This window comes from Cryptomeria japonica, chromosome 11 (assembly GCF_030272615.1).
Source record: "Cryptomeria japonica chromosome 11, Sugi_1.0, whole genome shotgun sequence".
Lineage (NCBI taxonomy): Eukaryota > Viridiplantae > Streptophyta > Pinopsida > Cupressales > Cupressaceae > Cryptomeria > Cryptomeria japonica.
Window position 1 is genome coordinate 594,488,247 of NC_081415.1, and position 17,975 is coordinate 594,506,221.

Below are 17,975 nucleotides of genomic sequence, written 5' to 3' on the forward strand. Positions count from 1 at the left end.
AAGGAGAGCAATAGCCTCTTGTATAACAGTGCACTCTCCTGTATAACAAAGAAAAACATCTTTTCCATGGGTTTTTGGTCTACTTGGGTAAGTCACCCAGGAGCCACAAAAAAGGAGCATTGAAGCTTGGATTACTTGTAACCATATGTTTCATCAGATCCATCTATTTTACATTTGTATTGCACAATATACACAGTAACATTCCTCACAAACTAACAGAACTGAAACTCCAAAACTTATATAAATTAACTGACTCTAATCCTTAAACCGTCCCCGGTCACACATTTGGAACCAACAACATTCCACAAAAGAAATTCAAAGTAACCATAAAGTTAAACTATACATTTTATTCATATTGCTGACTTTTGTGAAGTTTTCACACATCGGCCCATTGCAAACAGGGACCCACACATTTTTCTGCTTTCTAGGATAGTTGTAGAGTCGTTTAGCTATTAGCTTTTATTTGGAAGAACTGCAAAATTGAAAATCAAGAATATTTGGCTAAGGCATGAAAACATTCTTGTCATTGCTCTCAACGACTTTGTCATTGCTAGCAATCACCCTATCATTGCCTTGAACGCCTCTTGTCATTGCTGAATGGCTTTATCATTGCTAGCAATCACTGTGTCATTGCTTTCAATCACTTTGTCATTGCTAGCAATGACCTTATCATTGCCTAGTACGCCCACTGTCATTGCTAGCAATCACCGCTGTCTATGCTAGCAATTACTTTGTCGCTCTCAATCACCTAAGTCATTGCCGGCAATCACCGCTGTCTTTGCCTTTAAATGATTTTGTCATTGCTATCGATGCCTCATGTTATTGCTTCCATCGATTGTGAGAGAAGAGGGAATTGTGCTTTGAACGATGTATATCATTCAATGAATGCGGTCAATTGGACGACAATTCATGCTAAGTAAATGCATCCCAAAAACTTAAGTGATATATGAAGTGAGTTGCTTAGTCAATGCAATAAAGATGGATTCAACAAACGATTTTTATAAAATGAATTGCAAGCATTCAATTGCGCCACCTTAGCACTTGCTTCCCATAATGCTTAATCAATACATGGTTTTGAAAACCAAGAACTTGATTAATTGGTGAAAATATTAAATGATAATGGGTTGCATTTTGCAAGATGAGCTTCATTGACACCAAGGTGCCAAGGTGGCCAGCATGATGCAAAGCTACTTAGCGATATGAATTATTTAATGAAAGTAGAAGGATGGTTCGTACTAAATATTTGGAAGTTGGTGATTAGATATTTGGAAGCAAAATTCAATGTATTTCACCAATGATCGATGAGGAGGTATTTAATAAATGTTGTGAGCTTTGCAAACTCGATGAAGATGAAGGATTGCATTCAACGATGTAACGTTGATTGCACTAAGTGGTTCAATTTGTGAAATCAAAGCCTTACATAAGGGAATCATTGGATTGTATTTAATGCGATGTTTTGGATACAATGCATTTAATAAATGATGCCTCACCTTCAAAATCGATGTCAACACATTGAATGAAATTCGCCAACGGCTGTGATGAAGTATGGGCCTCTTTGAACGATTACAAGTTCAATCTTGTCATTTCATTTGATCAAATCATGATCGATTTGCTTTATATCTGCAATATTTATGATCTTATATATCAGGGAGTTCATCTTATGACAGCGATTTTGATTTTGGTATGAGCGAATTCATTTCCGACATTGGCGATTTTATCTCAGACACTCAGCAATTATATACCAGAGACACCAGTGACTCATCTTGTCAGTGAACTTGATTGGTAAGTTGAGGCGATTCATGCAATACTAGACCACAAATTGATGGGGGCTGCGATGAGATTGTGAAGAGTGATTTTCATTTTAAGGAGCTGCGACTTTTGTTCATCCTGAGTTTCAATCATACATGACCACAGCGAGTTGTATTAAGGACCAAGGAATTCATTCTTGAGGAGTGCCATTATTTGTTTTATGCCAAGATTGCAAACACACAGCGAATTCACCAAAAAGGCAAAAAAAACAAGGTGGCAACTATGATGGTTGTTGCAGTGAATAAGGTTTTTTGACAGCGAATAAATTCCTGAGATCTGCGATACATTGATGAAATAGCTTCGGTTGATATCCTTCATAACTAACGACATAAATAATTTGCCTAATTGGCCTATCGGCCTTAGTTGAATATAAAATGATTAAAGTAAAACACGATTTGCTTAAATCTAATTATCATTAAATATGTCGAGTTAATCTAGTCAACCTTTAGGAGTCGTGATTAATGAACCGATGTGTAATCAACTTAACCAATGCAAAATTATGACGTGTGATTGGAAACCGACTTTTGGAGGAGTTGCGATGGTTGAAGGCTCACTCAATCGGGTATACATATGAAGGTTTGTATTCTTATCCAATAAGATAGTCCGTGAATATCAGATTATACACAGCAGATTGTTCGTGGATATTATATATTACACAGCAGATAGTTCGTGGATATTATATATCACACATCAGACATTTTGTGGAGATTGCATAGCAGATCGAACATATATACAATAGTTCGTTGATGGTGTATGATTGAAGAAGACAGTCTACAGCAGGTTGAGGATCAACAAAGGAATTCCTATTCCTTATTGCAGATCAGATACTTTCCACATTGAATTATTATTAAATATAGCTTCAAGAGTGAAGCAAAGTCCTTTGTAATATCTCTTGACACATTTGAAAAATTAAAGTCATATTTAATTGCTGGGTTTTTTGAAATGGGAATCACCATGAATCGCCTAAACTTGGCGAGTCCGAGTCCGAGTCATGCTCGCCGAGTCTTTGGGACTCAGACTCGGAGTCTAGCGAGCACGCCAAACTTGCCGAGTTGGCGAGTTTGGCTCAAACTCACCAAACTCGGCAAGTCCCGAGCCCCAAACTCGGCTACTGCCTGAGCTAAGTAAAATGACAAAAAAAAAACATTTTAAAAGTTTTTTGAAAATGAATGGTCTTGTCTTTGTTCACTACAACCTCTGCCTGAGAATGAGAAAAATTAGGGTTACAACATGTCAGCCAATAGAAAAATAACACCCGATGCCTTCATTAAATAAAGTTTTTTTGACCTCGAGGGGCGCTGCCCCCAAACCCCCGTTGAAAAATATGGGGGGAAATTGCGTCGATAGAAGTAGGGAAAATTTAACCTCCGAGTCTGACACTGATTGGATCAACCAGGTAGATATAGAGGCTGAGACTATAGCCATGACAGTGGAGGAGCGGAGAGCACGAGCACAAACAAGAGATTCAGAGGCAGATAGTGAGACGGATGTTCCTGATGTTGGTGAGCATGGCATGGTGTCACGGGGAGCGGCTATGGCTGTCGAATCATCCAGGACCTACCTTAGACGCCTTCGCAGGGGGCCAGGGCCGGGGCCGGAGGGTGCTGCCGTGCAGGCTCCTCTGAGCCATAGGCTTGTAGTTGTATTTACCTTTGGTATTTGTATGAAACATTTGATGATGATCATATGATGACATGGACTTTTTATTCCAGGAGTTTTGTAATATTGTATACATTTTCCAATATTTATATATCTATATTTGTTATTTCCTTCAGCTACAATTTGCGTTTATGCTTATGTGATTGATGTATACTTGTGTATGTAATCAAATGAGCCAAGTTTGATAATGTTACTATGTCTTTAAGGTGTATTCAATAAAGGGTGCTTGAAACAAGTTTTAAATCTTTAAAAATCTCTAAATTTCTTGAGTTTTTCACTTTCCCAAGTCCAGCCGAGTTTGGAGCCGAGTTTGACGCCGAGTCCCGAGTCCGAGCCGAGTCCTAGTCCTGTTTCTTCGGTTTTTTCACCTTCAAGAGGAAGGTTTTCCCAGGGTAATAGTTGTGCATTTGTGTGAGTTATTGCATCATCTAATCTGATCATAAAATTTAACATGGTATCAGAGCCACGGTGAAAGAAGATCGTGATCAGATTATCTATAACTTCTAAACATTCTCTCCTCTCTCTCCATCAAGCAGTACCTCCAAGTCTCGAAAATGGTGAATGGTCTGAAAGTTGAAGATAGGCTTGAAGGCACATCTAACTTCACCTCATGCAAGTTTAGAGTGCTTATTGCACTTGAAGAAAATGATCTTGTTCAATTCATAGAGGAAAAATATTTATTCGAACCTGAAGATCATGAGGAGAAACTGCAATTCAAGAAGAATGCAATCACGGCGAAGAAGATATTAATTGACTCTCTGAGGGATAACCTAGTACCTCTCATCTCCAAGATGACAACTACAAGAGATATGTTCAAGACCTTGGAGGGTTTATATGAGATTAACAACGTAAGTAGTGCTCTTGCCTTGAGACAGGCTGATAGCAACTCCACCAAATGAAGATGGCAAAAGGAGATTCAATCATCACCTACTTCATGAAAATCTCCGAATTGAGAGATCAACTATGCGCAATTGGGGATCAAGTGATAGATAAAGATCTTGTCATGCTAGCTTTGAATGGTCTGCCTCATTCATGGGAGCCATTTATCCAAAGCATAATTGGCAAGTCAAAATTACCTAAGTTTGATCGACTCTGTGCAGATTGTATTCAAGAAGAATCAAGATTGACTGCTAGAGGAATCATCAAGAGTTCTCAAAATGAAGATACACATTTTCTTGCCACTCAATCTACCAAGAAACGAAAGTATTGGAAGAAGGGCAACTTCTAAAGGAATAGAGGTTTCAAATCAGATTCTGCACCTGCTTCTAGCAAGAGGAAGAAAGATCTCTCTCGCATCCAGTGCTTTAGGTGTGACAAGTTTGGTCACTTTGCAAAGGATTGTTTGACAAGACCTAATCATCAAGGAGCAAACCTCAATGAAGTCTCATCTTAGAAGGAGAATGAAGATAACTCAAATGGTTTTCTTTTCATATCAACATTATCAAGCAATGTTCCTACAGACAATGATACATGGTTAATTGATGGTGGAGCCTCTCGACATTTCATCGGTCATCGGGAGTACCTTTCTGATCTAGTGGAAAAAGAATCACATCTTCACGTCATTATTGGGGATGATGCTCGCTATGCTGTAAGAGGGGTTGGTGCTACATCTCTAAAACTTGAATTTGGCGTTTCTTTACACCTAAGCGATGTATTGTTCGTACTAGGGATCAAGAGGAACCTTGTGTCTATTTTAGCCTTGGAGGATAAGGGATATCAAATTACATTTTCTGAAGGAAGATTTCTTGCTTGTCCTAAGAATTCCAGCATCAAGATTGCTCGTGTGATCGGAAATCGACATGAGAGTTTATACAAACTCTCCACTCTCCCAGTTCAAGCTCTTATTCATGATTCTTTCAGTTCCAGCGAACTCTGGCACATAAGACTTGGACATCTTCACTTTAGGGCACTTCCATCTTTGGAAAAGATGGTAAATGGTATTCTTAAACTTATTCATATAAATGATGGTACTTGTAAAGGTTGTGCTATGGGTAAAAATGTTAAAAGTCCTTTTCATAGCAGTGAAAGTAGGTCTAAAGAAATACTAGATCTTGTACATTCAGATTTATGTGGTCCAATGTCAACTCCATCCCTAAGTGGATGTTTGTACTATGTAACTTTTATAGACGACTACTTTAGAAAAACTTGGATTTATTTCTTAAGGTCTAAAGAGTCTGATGAAGTCCTAGGTAAGTTTAAAGAGTTTAAAGCTCTTGTAGAAAACTTGTCTGGAAAGAAAATTAAAATTTTAAGGTCTGATAATGGAGGTGAGTACACCTTGGGTACCTTTTGTGATTTCTGTATTGAGGCAGGGATCAAGAGGGAGTTTGCTAAAGAATTTGACATGAAGGACTTGGGACTCCTTCATTACTTCCTAAAGAATTTGACATGAAGGACTTGGGACTCCTTCATTACTTCCTAGGTTTGGAAGTATGGCAGAATTCTGATGGCATTGTACTAAACCAAGGAAAATATACCTTGGACATTTTGAAGAGATTTGGAATGCTAAACTGGAGACCCACGACCTCTCCAATGGAAACAAACCTTCATAAACTTAAGGAAGCATCAGCAGAATCACAACCATCAGATCCTACTCTATACAGGCAAATGATTGGGTCCCTGATGTATCTTGTAAATACGAGACCAAATATTTGTTATGCAGCTAATGCCTTGAGCCAATTTATGTGTGAACCAAAGGAGATACACCTAGTAGCAGTAAAACATATCATGAGATATCTACAAGGTACCCTAAAACTTGGTCTCAAATATGAGAGAGTTGAACTAGATTTACACGGATTCACAGATTTAGATTGGGTTGGAAGTGTAACTGACAGGAAAAGCACCTCAGGATGCTGTTTCAGTTTAGGTTCAGCCATGATATCCTGGATTAGCAGAAAACAGTCATTAGTAGCATAGAGTTCCATTGAGGCCGAATACATTGCAGCCTCCATGGCTGCTCGAGAGGTAGTATGGCTTAGGAAGCTGCTCATGGGTTATTCGGTGAACCAATGAAGCCTACAGTTATTCATTGCGACAACCAAAGTTGTATAAAACTTTTAGTGAATCTGGTGTTTCATGATAGATCCAAACCAAAGAAATGGGACTCGGACTCGGACTCGGCTCGGACTCGGCAAGGCCGACTCGGACTCGGACTCGGTACTCGGCGTCAGACTCGGCTGGACTCGGGAAAGTGAAAAACTCCAGAAATTTAGAGATTTTAAAGATTTAAAACTTGTTTCAGGCACCCTTTATTGAATACACCTTAAGACACAATAACATCATCAAACTTGGCTCATTTGATTACATACACAAGTATACATCAATCACATAAGCATAAACGCAAATTGTAGCTGAAGAAAATAACAAACATAGATATATAAATATTGTCAAATGTATACAATATTACAAAACTCATGGAATAAAAAATTCATGTCATCATATGATCATCATCAAATGTTTCATACAAATACCAAAGGTAAATAGTAAATACAACTACAAGTCTACAAGCCTATGGCTTAGAGGGCCGTGCACCCTCTCGCCCTGGTCCCCTGCGAAGGCGTTTAAGGTAGGTCCTCGATGATTGAGGAGCCATAGTCGCTCCCCGTGACACCATGCCATGCTCACCAACATCAGGAACAACTGCGTCACTCTGAGTCTCAATATTTCCTGTCTCTGCTCGTGGTCTCTGCTCCTCCTCTGCCATGGGTACAGCCTCAGCCTCTATATCTACCTGGTCGATCTAATCAATGTCATCATCACTAAAGACAGCTGCAGGAGTCCCCGGATCTGTCTGATTCTCATTGGCCCACTCTGCTTCAAGATCAACCTCATCTAGAATGATAGAAGAGATGTCAACTAATGCATTCTTTCTCATTCTCAGGCGGAGGTTGTAGTGAACAAAGACGAGATCATTCATCTTCTCCGCAGATAATCTATTGCGCCTCTTGGAGTGTATGTGCTCAAACATACTCCAATTGCGCTCACAACCTGATGCGTTGCATGGTTGGCTCAAGATGCGAATGGCCAACTTCTGAATATTTGGTGTCGTTGGGCCAAAAAAGCTCCACCAATGATCTGAGTTTGAAATCAGTCTCACTCATGAACTCATTTATCAAGTTACAATATACAATAAAACTAAAATTAAGCCTTACAATTTATTTTTACCTGGCATCATAGTTGTCCTACCGTCTTTGGCGACAAGACGAGAGAAGGTCTCCCCTTGTGCATCTGAGAACAACTGTAGCTCTCGAATAAGGTCTATCTGAGAAGTACCAACAGGTCCCATCTTCTCCATGATTGAGTATAGCCCATTAAGGACCTCCACATCAGCCTTGAAAGAAGGGATAAAATAGAATGCCGAATTCAGAAAATAGGTTGCTGCATGGATGGGCCTATGAAGCTGATGATGCCATCTCCTATCAATGATCTCTCAAATGGGACCATACTTGCTCTCATCTCCTCCATAGACGAATCTGATGGTTTCCTTCGCCCTATCCATGCCCTCCATTGCGGGCTTATCTCAATCCGCAACTCGCAACAAAACCACCAAGGGCTTAACAAACTGCAAAATTGAAAATATTGTGTAATTTAGAAAAATGAGCAAATAAGAGAAGACATATAATAAGTTATAAAACATGAAGTTAAATTGTAGAATTTATAAAAAAATTACCTTCATTATCTCATCACAAGGGACCCAAAAGTCTTGCTCATAAAAAATGTAGTCTGCCATATCTTTCGTTGAAAGGGTGGTAGCATAGGATGAGGAAGACCACTCCTCACCAACAATCATACGTCTCAAGGTAGACTTAGACCTAAGCATGTACTGCAATGTGAGGAAGTTTGTGGCAAATCTTGTGATTCCTAGATGATGCAACTCCTTCTGCTCTGTGTATTGTCTCATAAGAGCCAACACCCATGAATGATTATATACAAATTTGCAGACATTTCTTGCCCTTTCTACACATCTCTTGACCCATGGGATTTTTCCAATATCCTCCAACATGAGGTCAATGCAATGAGCAGCACATGGAGTCCAAACTATAGATGGGTGCCTCTCCATCAATAGTCTACCTGCAGCAACATAATTTTTTGCATTGTAAATTATAATTAATGGAGGTACAAACTACAAGATAGTAATTAATTTGCAAACAAAATTAGTTTGTAATCAAAAGTTTACCCGCAGCAACATAATTTGCTGCATTGTCGGTCACCACCTATACCACATTCTCCTCACCCACCTCATCAATCACCTCCTCTATCTGCTCACATAGGTAGGTGGCATTCTTGCAATGGGTGGAGGCATCAATAGACTTGATGAAAACGGTGCCCCCTGAAATAAAAAAATAAAGGTAGGTCAATGATCATTCAATAAACCATTAGATAAAAAATAAAAAATTAAAGACTATATGAAACTAAATTAATCAATCACCTGCGGAAGAAACAAGAAAATTAAGGAGAGTTCTATTTCTCCTATACGTCCAACCATCAGTCATGATGGTGCAACCTTTAGTGCTCCATATCTAGCGTTGTTCAGCTAAATCCTTCTTCACATCATCCACCATTTGAGACAAAATGGGTCCCCTCAAATCACTCTCACTAGGGGCTTTGAACCCCGCCCCGCATATGGTAAGGGCATCAACCATTTCTTGCCAATAAGGAGACCTGTCGCAAAGAAACTCAATGAGATAAGTTAAGTATAAAAATTCAATGAGATAAGTTAAGTATAAAAATTAAAACAATCAAACATAAAAGTTAGTAAAACATTCACCTGGCTACAAAGAATGGAATACTGCTGTAGGTCCAAAACCTGCCAACTGCCATTTTAGCAGCATCATTGACCTCCTTGTTCCAACCATGGCCTCAAGCGACAGTTGGGACCTAGGAGTAGTGCGAGGCACAAAGAAGGAATCCAACCTAGATTTACAAATCCTAGGTCCAATGCTAACACTCCCACTACAACTACTAGTGCTAGGAGCATGAGAAGTGGCGGTGGCATTGCCACTTATAGAAGTAGAAGCGGAAGCACCAGCAGTAGCAAACTGAGTGGGACGATATGAAGGTAAGGAAGAAGGGCCTCCAACACAACCTAACTGTGTCCCTCTTCCTAAATTTGCCTCTCTCCCAATGGTCGCTCTATCCTCCTTTTGTTTTTTTTTCCTTTCAATTTCCTCAACCATTACATAACATTCACGTACGGCTTCAAGGAGTGCTTTTAGGCATGGTTCGACATCATGTCCATGCACACCAGCAATATGGTATTTCAGTCTATATATACCTCCATGGAATATTGTTTTGCAAAATGTACATTTTGTTTGCCCCTTTCCTTGCCCTGGAAAATCCTCATGATATTTCCAAGCAGGGTCCTTTCTAATGGGGGGTCTAGAAGCTAAAGCAAACATTTTAGGATAGTTTTGTGAAACTTGAAATTGAGGCAAATAATAAAGTGAAGTTTGTTGCAATAAAACATTACAAATACAAAATAAAATTAATACATACATTAAAAAAAACTAAAGTAGGGTTTGTCAAACCCTACTTTAAAAAAAATAAAATTACAAACCCTACATAGTACAACACTACAACTACATACTACATGCTACATACAAACATACTAAAGATTTTGAGAGAAAATGTAAAACTTTCAAAATAAATGAATAGAAAATGGGATTTTTGCATACAAGAAACAAAATAATCTTCAAAAAAACAATCTTACCTCTTACAACAAGCTTGAAATGAGCTGCAAAATCTTCCTATCCAACTCTTGATGCACCAAATCCAAACTCAATGCAGCTCCAATGTGACAAATTGAAGAAAACTTGAGCTTCCTCCTTACTAGTTTTTCTTCTATGCACCCTTGTTTTTCTTCCCAACTCACTTTACTCCTTTTTTTGCAAGTGAATGAAATGAAGGTCACTTTTAGGGATATGAGATAATTAACAAAAAAAAACGGAATTGAAAAAACCTTGCAAACTAATTTTTTTTTTTTTTTTTTAGTTGGCTTGACGCCGACCGAGTCTGGGGCTCGGGACTCGCCAAGTTTGGCGAGTTTGAGCCAAACTCGCCAACTCGGTGAGTGAGTCCGAGTCCGAGTCCTAAGGACTCGTCGAGTTCAGGCGAGTCCAGGCGAGTCCCGTTTCTTTGATCCAAACATATTGAGATTCCATATCATTATGTACGAGACATGGTAGATAGGAATGTGATCCAGTTGGAATACATTTGTACAGGAGAGCAGACAACATATATTCTTACCAAACCACTTTCAAGGGTGAAAGTTGAGCACTTCAGAAAAGGTCTTGGTATGCTTGAAATTTAATTTGCTCTGTACTCCTATACTTATTAAGATGTTTTATGTGTAAACTTCTTTGTCATGTTAGGACTTTTAGGGGTTTAACCCCCTGTGTTCATGTCTAAGAGGTGACGATCTCTCAGATAATGAACACTTGTATGCAGACATTATAAGGTGACGATCTTATGATGTTCAAACCAGTTATCATGTTGGATCTCTGGTATGCCATGGCTGTGCCATGATTGTGTTGTGGTAAAACATTTGGATAAAATGTTAGTGCACATACCACAACTTGGATAAGTTGAGAATTTAACTATTTTCATGTATTTATTCTTAAAGTATTGCATGTTTAAGCAATACTGATATCACATGATTAGGTGATATCTTGTCATCACAAGTTGATGTGATGAACTTTTGTATCACACGTTTAGGTGATACTTCATGTCACGTGCTTAGGTGATGTGATTTCCTGTATCATATGATTGATGATACTTCATGTCACATGTCTAGGTGATATGATTCCTTAGAGAGTAAGATTATAAGACCATAATGAGAAATGTGATACTAGATATGTTGTCTTCCATTTATCTTTCCTAGCTAAGAGGGAGTGTTGATACATGATAGCCTTGGTAAGATAAATGATTGAATGAGAGATAAATGAAGTCTCTCATTCAATCATCTATCTCATCGATAGACTATGATAAGACTTCAGTTATCATATATATACATGAGATTATGATCATGATTCAGTTATCATATATTTATCATCGATCGTATGCATGATATACGATCTAGCTGTGATCGTATCCCTCGATTCATATATATAACCTTGCATATAAATCCTGATTAACAATCGGGTTCTTAACCAATGCCTAAATACCGATTAACATCGGTTACAAATCGTAATGCACAGAATACCGATTGGTATCGGGTTTATTGTTAAATGCATACACATCGATTAGTATTGGGTTTATTGATAATCACATACACACCGATTAGTATCGGGTTTATTGTTAAGTGCATACACACCGATTGGTATCGGTTAATTCGATTATAGTTGAAGAGGCACGATCAAGTAATATCATAGACATGACCGGTCAAGGTATTGCTTGATCTCCTTTGTTTGCATATATATATTGATCCGTGAAATGTGGGAATAACATCGAAATTAATAAATGCTCTTTCTCCATCTGCAACATTCCATATAATAATCAGACTTATTAGATTGTGAATTAACATATACTTGAAAGGAAGAATATAACTTGCACCTTGAATTGAAAATTGAAATACTTTTACAGTTCCAACATCATTCAAGCATTCAGTCATTCAATGTAAGTCCACCTTGTGATCCTAGCAAAGTCACATCATACACCATTGAAGCTATCCAACAAGTCAAGACTTGACATAAAAGAACCTTGAAGTCATCTCAAGTGATCCTTATGCAAATCTTTAGCATTTGAGAGTCTTTACTCAAGAGAGGATAGAGTATTTAATACTTTATTTTGTGTTTGATAGTGCATCAAAACACCATCAACACTGATATATGACATCTACGAACATATCTCAATCGATATATACACTGTAAAAGCACCAACTAACCATCAAAAAATGCCATTACAATTATCAACCACACAATATAATCTACATACCATATTGCCTATCACAACACATACGTTCCATAAAATATAAATGAGTGAAAATTACACAAGCCCTCCTCCTACTCGAAGGGACACTTACACTTCGTCCAACTAGCTTCCTACATGGGATGAGACAAGTTAACTGCCATTGTCTCTGAGTCTTCATCACATCAACACACACGGACATTGAGTTGAGTCTCAAAAGAAATCTTTACCTTTAATCCATTTGCCTATTGTAATGTCCCCTTCTCCGCAGTGATTAGTTCTGTTGGCCGTTAGGCTAGTTCAGAGTCCCGTAGGCTAGTTGGGGGCAGAAATTAGGGTTTCCTATTTTCTAGGAGGATTCTTTGGTGATTTTAGGGGCTATATGTGGGAGTTTGACAGTTTGGATTCTGGATTCCTTCTGGGTTTTCAGAGAGCTTCAGGATGGTTCGACATGCATCTGCATCAGGTGACTTTTTCCAGACTTACTATTTTTAGTAAGTACAACGATTGCTCAGAATGTGGTTAAAATCACTTTGGAAACACTTACTATTTTTAGTAGTATGCTATTTTTGGTGAGTACTATTTCTAGCAGTTCTATTTTTAGCAGGATGTCAGTAGGCTTGTTCAGATGGCTATTCTGACAGGTTAGTTTGAGCAGTTGGTCTTCCCTCATTTTTTGGTGCTATTCTTGGCAAGGGTTCCTCAGCTCAGTTCAGTGACTATTTCTGGTAGGGCAATTCTCTCAGCTTGTTTCCCCATATCCTTGGAGCTTGTTTTGGTAGGTTTAGTATTTGATGAAAAATGGTGTTTTAATTTGAGCAGTTGGTCTTCCCTCATTTTTGGTGCTATTCTTGGCAAGGGTTCCTCAGCTTAGTTCAGTGAGTATTTTTGGTAGGGCAATTCTCTCAGCTTGTTTCCCCATATCCTTGGAGCTTGTTTTGGCAGGTTTATTATTTGATGAAGAAAAATGGTGTTTTAAATTAAATTATAACTTAAGGCAAAGGTTGGACGATTTATTTAAAAGGGGTTGCTTAAGTTATATTGATATATAAGTCATTTCCTTAATTATATATTGGGTGATTTATTGTTGAGGAAAAATACTTTATAAAGTGAACTATTAATACGACAAGATGGACGCCTTATGGAGAAATAAATTAATTTTATAATATATTTCACTGATCTACCTTGGATGCCACATTATGATTTTATTGTCATTTTTATAAAGAATATTTGCTCCTATGAGAAGGTTGATTTGGAGAAAGGAGAAGTGAAATGCAATTTCAAAATAATGTGAAGTGAATGTGCATTTGGATTTGGCGTTCATTTGGAGGGATTGTGAATTTGGATTTGAGCCCTCAAAATCTATAAATGAGAGTGTTGGGCTTCTCATTTGGTATGAAATGAATTTGCATCGTTATGCTGCCGAATTGGCGATTGAAAAATCTGAGCTTCGAAGTGTGGCTTCCTAGCTAAGTCTCAGTTTCGTACTTGCAAGATAGTACCTAGCTGTGTTCATGTATTCCCAATGCTGTTGGTGAGTGAGTTGCAGATTGTGGAGTGTTTTGATTGAGATTGGAGTGTTTTCTGGTTGCTGGTTGCGGGACTGCTGAAAGTGTATTTTGCTCGCACCTTTTGGCCAGGCGATTCCATCATTCTGGGTATCGACTCATCCTTCCTTTCTACCACTGGCGATGCATATTGTAAGTTTTTAGCATCTTATTTTGAGTGTGGATTTTTATATTGAAAATCGAACTTCCCAGGTTAGGCGTGGGGTTTAGTTAATGCATTGGGAAGCGTGCAAAATAAATATTGGTGTTTCGATGGCTTTCCTTGGGTTTGTTCTCATTGTGGGGGTATAGCAATTGTTTAGAACAGATTTTGGGTGAATTGGGTGAGTAATGAGAGAGTTATGAGCGTTTTAGTGAATCCACAGGCTGCTGGTTTTGCAATTCCAGCTTGCAGATTTTTGATGTTAGCAGAAATTTCATGTTCTTAATCGGATGTTCAGCATTACTCTCTTCTCACATTATCTTGATTATTGTAAGGTTAAGTAGTAGTACTACTAACCAATTCTGCCTTGTAAATCTCACCTCGCTGAAATGTGGAAGAGGCTGGCTTGCTGCCTATTTTCAAGTAAATTGTAATTCAGTCCTCCCACTGCATAAGTGGTCGAGTGATGTCTGATTGTAATGGTCCTCCCGCTTTATAAGCGGTTGAGTTGAGTTTGTTTTGTAATTTCAGTCCTCCCGCTGAAATATTGTGGTCGAGTGATTTGTGCCTTGTGTGTTTCTCTTGGCTGGTTCACCGCCAAGTTTCTTGCATTCCTGCTTGATAAGCGGAAGGGGCTGGCTTGCCGCCCAGTATTGTATTTCATTTCATCTTTCAGCAATTTGAGATCTAATGATCCCCTATTCATCGTATGCTCTCACCTTCCCACATTGGCACTTGGTGATCAGAAAGTGGAAGGGTTGCAATCTTCAGCAAGTTTTCAGTTTATGTTTTCTAATCTTAACGGGTTAATTTCTTGTTGATGTTATTGCTGGCCTTAAAAATAAAAAATAAATAAATTGGGATATTACACCTATTCATTGATTGCGTTGTGTAGGCAACAGATGTTCTCATTCAACCCATGAAAATGTCATAGCTAATAATAGTTGGCAAAATCTCTTTTTTGGTTCTCAAGACCCTTGATATCATCATGCAGTAAGTACATACCTATAATTAAAGATAACAAGGTGTTGCCGCTCAAGGATTGAGCCACGTCGAACATATTCCTTTTGCCTAGAGTTTGATGTGGGTCCAGTAGAAATCTTACTATAGCAGCGCTAGTCACCACACTGGGAGTGTCATTCATGTGCTTAGCAAGTCCCAAGTTTCTCATCGTCTACAACCTTAATTTTGAGTTATCAATCTCCCTCTCTAGATACATTGCAAAGCCAACCAAAATCTCGTCACTAATCACCCATTCCTTGTGCAGCTGTGCTTATTATCATAGTTTTAAGACTTGCCGGACTCGCCACGGACTCACGAGTCCATTGGTGGGCTGGGTTGACTCGCTAAGGACTCGCGAGTCTTAACAAAAGACTCGTGAGTCTCGCGCGATTTTTTAACATGGACTTGTGCGAGTTTTTTACATGGATTCGCGAGTTTTTTATAGAGACTCGCGTTGCCCAGCATGCATGGCCAGCCATGTTTTAAAGTGTCCTTTTTTTCATTTTTTACTCATATGGCATTCTTACTTGCTGAAAACAGGTTTGTAGGGTTTGAAGGAGAGGAAACATGTAGAAAAGTTATGTAATTTTTTTTTTGAAGTCAGTCTCATTCTCTTCATCATAATATATCCATGAAATATAACATTTAAGTATAAGTCACATTTCAATATGTCTTTTTCCTTTCATATTGAAATGTGACTTATACTTTAAGTTATATTTCAAGTATATATTGGCAGGATGTTTGAGAGTGGTTTCAGATCTCTAGGAGTTATAAATCAAATTCTAGGTTTTAGAAGATCTCTTAAATTTTCGGCCAGTCAAATTTCAGTAATCAATAGGCTTCTATTGGCATTCTCTTGCTCTCTCTATCTCACTCACTTTATCTGCCCCAAATTTTAGATCTATCTGTCTCCCTATCACTCTTCCTCTATCCGCTTTCTCTACCACTCTCTATCTCACTCTCTCCTCTCTCCCCCAAGATCTAGACCTTTCTCTCTACCCCTCTCTCTCTCTCTCACCCTCAAACCCTACCAAGTAGTGCTACCCTCAACCTAATTTTGGCGATATGGATAAGCCACATCAGGCTCCTAGAACTAGACCCTCTAGTTCTATCTCTCCCTTGGTTTTCACTAGAGCTGGGAAGAGGAAGATGTAGTCTTCTCTTTAGTTTGTTCATTGTTGTTTTTCACATTTGGACATATCATTATATGTAATTTTAAGTGTTTGGAGATCATATGACTGTTATGACATGTGTAATGTTTCATTTATGGCTCTTATGTTCTCTAAATGCATTAATTTATTTTTGTTGTTTTTGTAAAACTACGGTTTTTTTTTTGCCGAGTTCTTTCATGAGTTTGTGTTGAGTCTGAGTTCGAGTCCAAATTTTGGGTTGCCGAGTCCGTGGCAAGTCCGAGTATTAAAACTTTGATTAGAGCCATCCTTGTTGTACCACTCTTACCTTGTCTAGCCTTCGTAAGACCTTCTTAGCAAGTTCCAAGATTCTCATTGTCTACAACCTTAATTCCGAGTTACCAATCTCCCTCTCTAGATATGTTGCAAAGCCTACCAACATCCCCTCACTAGTCACCCATTTCTTGTGCATCTTATCATTAGAGCAATCCTTGTTGTACCACTCTTACCTTTTCTAGCCTTCAAAGTAGAAGCCATATCAGAGAGCACCACATGTTGCATATATAGAAGCAAAAGAAACAGCCATAGCATAACACCAAAACATAAAAAATCCTCCAGCATGTCTAATCATTATATGCCAAAACAATAATGTTGCCGCCTCCAAATTTAGAGTGCATCACCCTTCAATAGTTCCCTATCACACTTGTTACATCACCTATCTTGTCTTCACATGGACAGTCAAACATCCTATCAAACTACCCCATAGGACATATCTATTTCATTATCGCATTTCAAATGTACACATATAATTGCCATATCTGTATTAAGGGATTTTGAAATATTGCTATGTCTATATCTAATATTGTGTCCATTTACATGCAAGTTTGGTGAAAATAGTTTGAACGCAAATGAGCAAATCAAAATGGGTGAGTGTTTCAATTTGTTATATGCTTTCCAAGTGTAAGGGAAGGATTTTAATTTTAATTTTATTTTTTTAATAACCCCTTTGCCTTCTAGACTTGATGAATATGGGCTTTAGACTTGCTGAGTTCGTGAGTCGAATCTACAGACTTGCCAATTGTGCCTCAAATCCAGACTCATGAGTTTGGTCGGGTCCTCAGAAAGTCAACACGAGGGGCCTCTCTACTATATTGCATCTCCTTTCTTCTTTCTTGACTTTACATTTCTTCTACATCCATCTCCCTTGTGACTTACATATTTTATCCACTTTTCCTTATGCTGCTTTCTGAACTGTTTTTCTTTGTTTCAATATGCATTCCCTCAACAATATTTTCTATTTGGACAATTCTAATTCTTATCGTTAGATCTAACATCTGGTGTCATTCCTTTTAAAGCCCTTTCCGATCTCCTTCTCGTAGTTGTATAATGTGTTTGATCATATTATCCATTAGTATGGTCCTTCATGAGCGCACAATTATAAACACTAGACATTCCCATAGAAAAATAAAATATTTCTACGCTGAAATATGTACCAATAATACCACTAATACATCATGCTCAAGATTGCAAATATTAGCAGAGTTTAAACACTGCCAAACAAGTGGGAGACAAAAGAGAGATGGCCTTTATCATGGATTGGGCAATTGATGATGCATGGTTCTTTTTTCTCTGGTGTTTGTTTCTGTTAGGATATCAAGCATTTGGTTCATATCTATCTCCTCCTAGAGTAATAGTGAGCTATTAATATATGAACTTGCACACGTTTTGAACTCCCAAGTATTTGTATGGTACAGCCTGAGT

The 17,975-nt window shown here is 38.3% G+C and overlaps 1 protein-coding gene across 4 annotated transcripts in view; it reads left to right on the forward strand.

Annotated features, from left to right (window-relative positions):
• The window catches only part of LOC131076332 (uncharacterized), a 242,703-nt gene that overhangs the window by 126,890 nt on the left and 97,838 nt on the right, over positions 1–17,975 (forward strand). The window lies entirely within an intron of this gene.